Source organism: Harmonia axyridis, chromosome 4, assembly GCF_914767665.1.
Source record: "Harmonia axyridis chromosome 4, icHarAxyr1.1, whole genome shotgun sequence".
In the NCBI taxonomy this organism is placed as follows: Eukaryota; Metazoa; Arthropoda; class Insecta; order Coleoptera; family Coccinellidae; genus Harmonia; species Harmonia axyridis.
Genome location: NC_059504.1, coordinates 30382547 through 30388602, shown reverse-complemented (window position 1 = coordinate 30388602; position 6056 = coordinate 30382547).

The following is a 6056-nucleotide window of genomic DNA, read 5'->3' as shown; positions in this document are numbered from 1 at the left end:
GACCGTAAGTTCTTTCTCCAGGAACTTCTGAAGGACTCTTTCTTCCTGATGATCTAAGGAATTAATCGACGTGTTGTGTGGCGTAGAGATCGGCGAAACGGCTTTCTTTAGCAACTTGCCCTTGAGGAAGTACTGCGAGGTCCGGAAATCAGTCTTGAAATCATGCGAAGCCAGTAGATCCATCCCCAGAACCTGAGCCATCGGTAGATGGGGCACCAAATAAAGTCGAGATTTGATCTCCTCCTCCCCAAACCGTATGCCATGGTTCGGTGATGTGCTACGGTTGCATTTTCCCTGGGGGTTTCTGTTGGCAAACCTCGTACCTCTAGCATTGCTGACACCTTCGAACATATTGAGCTGCTTCACGAAACATCCCAGGCCAATAGTAGCTTTGGGCCACTCGAGATACGGTCTTTGCGACTCCCAAGTGACCAGCCACCGGCTCATCATGGTTCTCCCGCAGTATCGACTGCCGATCCTCAGTCGGGATGCACAGTTTCCACGCTGTTCCCATCTCCGTTTCCGTGAAGTCGTCGGCGCCCCAAAAATGTTGGTATAACCTTCCCTCCTGTATCCGGTAATCTGGAAAGTCCGCAGGCTCCTTCGAGACTTCTTGGTATTTCTTAGTATACCACGGGCATCAAGTCGTGTTCTTGACCACACAGACCTGTTCCTCTGACGGCAACGGATCCCTGGACAAGGCGTCTGCCACTCGGTTTAGGGCGCCCTTTCAATATTTGATCTCAAAATCATATTGTTGTAGAAAGACACACCACCTTGCAATCCGGCCTGAGGGAGATTTTATTGATCGTAACCAGCGTAAACTCATGTGATCAGTGATCACGGTAAAATGATACCCTTCCAGATACGGCCTCATTTTGTCTATGGCCCATAGGATTGACAAGCATTCCTTTCCGGTCACCGAATAGTTTTTTTCGGCACCATTCAGGGTACGGCTGGCGTAGGCGATAACTCTCTCGCGTCCTTCCTGGATCTGCGTCAAGGCAGCCCCGAGCCTGCTCTCGGATGCATCAGTCTGCAACGTAAACGGCTTGGAGAAATGCGGACAGGCCAACACTGGTGATTCAGTTAGTTTCTACTTCAGCGTATCGAACGCTCGCTGTTGCTCCATTCCTCACTTCCAACTTTGCTTTTTCTTCAGCAATAACGTGAGTGACGAAACTATTTTTGTGAAGCCATCCACAAATCTTCGGTACCAACTCGCCACTCCCAGGAATCGGCGAAGTTCACGTACGGTCTTCGGCGGCTTCATCGAATTTATGGCAGCAATCTTATCTGGGTCCGTCGCAATCCCTTCTTCTGTTATCACATGCCCCAAGTACTTCAGAGAACTCCTCACGAACTCACATTTATCTGGGTTGATCTTGAGGTATGCCTCTCTGAGACGGCGAAACACTAACTTTACGTTAGCCAGGTGCTCCTCAAACGTTTCTCCCAAGACCACTATGTCGTTCAGATGAGCGAAGGCAATTGGGTCCAACTCAGGTCCTATGACACGGTCCAAGAGTCTCTGGAACGTCGCACCGGCGGAATGAAGACCAAATGGCATCACTTTGAAATGAAACAGACCTCTTCCAGACACAGCAAAAGCAGTGATGGGCTTACTCTCCTACGTGAGAGGATTCTGCCAATATCCTTGTTTCAAATCCAACGTAGAGATGTACTTTGCTCGCCTCAGTTTGTCCAATATCCCACTAATGTATGGCAAAGGGTACGCGTCTTTGACCGAGACCTCGTTTACTGCTCGGAAGTCTATGCAGAATCTGAGGTTCCCATTAAGCCTTCTTTACAATAACGACACAGGAGCTCCACGGTGATTCTGAAAGTTCTATAATGCCCTCTCCCAACATTCGGTCCACTTCCTGGTCTATTATCTCCTGCATCTTGGGGTTACATGGGCGGTATCTCTGCTTGATCGGCTCGGTCCCGGGCTTCACCTTGATTTCGTGTTGGGCCATTTTCGTCGGTCCTCGTATTTGTTCGGAGACCGTAAGTTCTTTCTCCAGGAACTTCTGAAGGACTCTTTCTTCCTGATGATCTAAGGAATTAATCGACGTGTTGTGTGGCGTAGAGATCGGCGAAACGGCTTTCTTTAGCAACTTGCCCTTGAGGAAGTACTGCGAGGTCCGGAAATCAGTCTTGAAATCATGCGAAGCCAGTAGATCCATCCCCAGAACCTGAGCCATCGGTAGATGGGGCACCAAATAAAGTCGAGATTTGATCTCCTCCTCCCCAAACCGTATTATGGGCTCGCACATCTTTTTCACGGTGATTGAACTTCCGTCGGCCACTGTGGCCACCATATCTGCGATCTCCGATAGGAAAACTCCCATTCTCATGCATGCCTCTGCTGCCTTTTTGCTCAAGAAGGACTTAGACGCACCAGTGTCTAGCAGGGCTGCCACGGACTGTTTTCCGATGTGGACAGTGATTATTTGCCGGTTATCCTGCTTGTGCGTTGACTGCTTGATTGGGGATGCCATGGAACTGAACTGTACCTTCCCCGCGAGGCAGCTCCGCTCTAGTTTTCCGAACATCGGCACTCCCTGGACATCACACCTTGCTTTCCACATCGGGAACAAAACAGCTTCGGCGTTGATTGACACTCCCTTCTCAAGTGTCCGACCTTACCACAACGCCAGCATTGAAGTTCTCGGAGCCTGGTGTCTTCGAACCGAACGGAGACCCATCACGGGGTGGTGGGTCTCCAGGTTTGACACTAACTGATGTAGACTCCCTGTTTGGTGTTTCCTTCCGGGCCTCAGGCGTCGACTTTGGTACATTTTCCGGCGGTTTCATTTCTTCCGGCCTCTTGGACGGTGGAGACTCGACGGTCAAGGTCTGTGGAAGTTTTCGGCGAGTTATTTTATATACCAGGTGTGGATCATCGATTAGACCGTTGTGAGCTAGAGGTGGAGTATATTGGTCCGCGTGTCACTGGACCAACTCAAACACCTTTCCTGTGGACAACAGCTGAGCATAATTTTTGATCTCTTGAAAAGCCAGTGCCTTCTGCAGGGTCGGCAACAGACGCTTCCTGATCATATTCACCTGCTCATCTTCAGGAGGTCGTTTTGTGGTCAACTTCAGGAACAGGTTAAGCATCCTTGTTACGAACATCAACAGCTTTTCGTCCTCCCCAGGGGGAGGACGAGGAAACGAGCTCAGGAGCTCGTTTCCTTATTAACTCTAGAAGCGTTTCCTCGTAGTCGAGGGGGAGGTAAGCTTCACTCAGTTGCTCCCTGAAGTCTTTCCAACCTCTGAATCTACCTTTCCTGGGAATATACCAATCCCTGGCATCCTTCCGCAGTAACTCGAAGATAAATTCGAAGAGGTACTGCCGGGTAACTCTTCGAGTTTCGGCTAGCTGTTTGACCTCCTGCTGGAATGCGTTAATGCTGGATGATCCATCGAATTGCACATTCTACTTATAAACAGGTATGAATGGCTGATTGAAAGATCTATCACTTGCAGTCATGTTGTCATGTCCTGTTCCGCCTCGCTTCAAACTATGTGATCTGCCTAGATCAGCTTGACCTCCTGTAGCCGTCGTGTGGGCTACATCCTCTTCAGTATCTCTCGGATCTTCATGTCCCAAAAATGGAAACGAAATTCGCCGGACGGACGGCTTCACAAGCCCTGTTGTGTAACCGCCGCGCCGGAAGAAATTCAATGAGAAACCCCCCTCTCTATTTTTCGGCTGCAAAATTTATGTCTGGCTTTCCCTGAAGGTACTTCCGTTATCAGCACCGGTGGCTTGTTGGTCATCCATTGGAAGATCCTCGAAGGAGATGAGACGTACGTCTCTCTCTGGTTGAGACGCTCAACTCAGCTCAGGGTTTTCTGAAACACCCCCCAACCCGTTCCGGGTAACTTTAGCTCTGGCCAAGACCACGGCCTCTCCCAGCATCTCGTCTGTTTGTTTCCATAACTCAGACAGCTCGTCGGCCTTGGCCTGCTCCTCCATCGTAGTCGGTCTCACTAGGCTGAGACGATTCTGTAGGTGTATGAGTCTACTCCTGATAGGCAGCTCCTCATTCGCGGTGTTCTCCTCATCAAAAGCTTGAACATGTTCCACCTAGCTTCTCAGGATTCGACTGGCATCGTTCAGTTCTTCCTCGGTCTCTCTCTCCATATGAGAGAACTGTACATCCTGTGCCAACACCTTCCTCAGTTCCTTTCGGTTTTTCTGTATGGTTCTGCCGGTTCTACGGCCACGAGCCTCCAGCTCCCATCTCAACTCTTCCGCTCTCAATCTGTTCACCTCCATTATCATCTGAAAAATATTCTACACAAAAAATACCCTGGAGGGCTCTTCTGTCCGTCCTAAGCAAAAAAAAAACAAGTCCCTGCTCGGGCACCAATTTGTGACGGCGACTTTCTTCGGATTGTTGATTGTTTAATATTTCCCTTCTATATTACCTCGGGCGCCAATTTTGATAGATTTTATATGGTCGCAATTCCTTACGTCTCTCACTATTATCGACCCTGGGTAGCTTTTAAACAGTTGGAGAAGGATTCATTTCAATCTAAGGAAAGAGCGATTGACCAGTGGTGATTTCTTTTACTAAATGGCAAAAAATATCCATGAGACGAATAAAAGACACTATATTTAACACTATTCGTTCCCTTATGTACAACACCAAATTATATACAATAGTATCCTATATATACAATAATGCAAAAGGCTACTTAACACCAAAAGCAAATATTTACAATGCAACACGGTACGGAACGAGAACTAAGCAAGATGAGCAGGTGGCGTATATCAAGCAGCAGAAATGAGTAAGCAGTGAGCAGGCAAATTGAGCAATGATTTAAGTGCGGACAAGCGTGGAAAGCATGCAGAATGGTATGTGAGATGCAGTCTAATAAGTCAGATGTGACAACCTATCCTGTGTTCCGTACGGTCTGGTTTGATACCTTTTCATTCGAGAAAACAAGCCTGAACAAAACTGAATCAGGTCTTGTATCGGCGCATCCACCAAAATGGATATCAAGGGAATCAGGGCAAAATACTCTGTCGAAAATGCGACTGTGATCTGGTGATCAGTATAAACGACCCCTCTACCCAAGACAAAGAGTTCTGCCTGGTGGTCCCAAATAAGGGACCCGATACACAGACTCTACTTGAAAAAGTTAGATCTAAGGAATAAATACCAATCAGGATATTCGTTGGCGCATCCACCAGAATAAATCTCAAGTCAGACTGGGCAGGATGACTCACCGAAATGACCACAAAGATCCGTAAATCGAAAATCAACGACCCCTCTCCACAGGCTAAGGAGTTCTGCCTGGTGGTCCCAAATAAGAGTTGCTCGCAATAAGAGCCCGACACACAGACTCCACTTGAGAAAGACGGATCTAAGAAATAAATTTCAAGCAGGGTACTTGTCGGCTCATCCGCCAATTCACGACTCGAGTCAGACCGGACATGGTAAGTCGCCGAAAAGGCTGCTGTGATCCAGAGATCGGAATTAAGCGACCCCTCTCCCCAAAAAAAGGAATTCTGCTTGGTGATTCCAAATAAAAGTTGCTCGCAATGAGGAACCCTACAGACCGACTCCACTTGAAGAAGAAAGATCTAAGAAATATATTTCGCTCAGGGTATACTTAGGCGCATCCACCAATTTACGACTCGGGTCAGACCGGACAGGGTAATTAGCCGAAAAGGCCGCGGTGATCCGGAGATCGAAAATTAGCGACCCCCCTTTCCAAGATAAGGAGTTTTGCCTGGTAGTTCCAAAAAAGAGTTGCTCGCAATAAGGAACCTAACACACAAACTTCACTTGAGAAAAAAAGATCGAAGAAATGAATTTCACTCAGGGAATACTTCGGCGCATCCACCAATTCAGGACTCGAGTCAGACCGAACAGGGTAATTCGCCGAAGAGGCTGCTGTCATCTGGAGATCGGAATAAAGCGACGTCTCTCCCCGAAAAAAGGAATTATGCCTGGCATTTCCAAATAAAAGTCGCTCGCAATCTGGAACCTGACAGACAAACTCCAATTGAGAATAAAAGATCAAAGAAATAA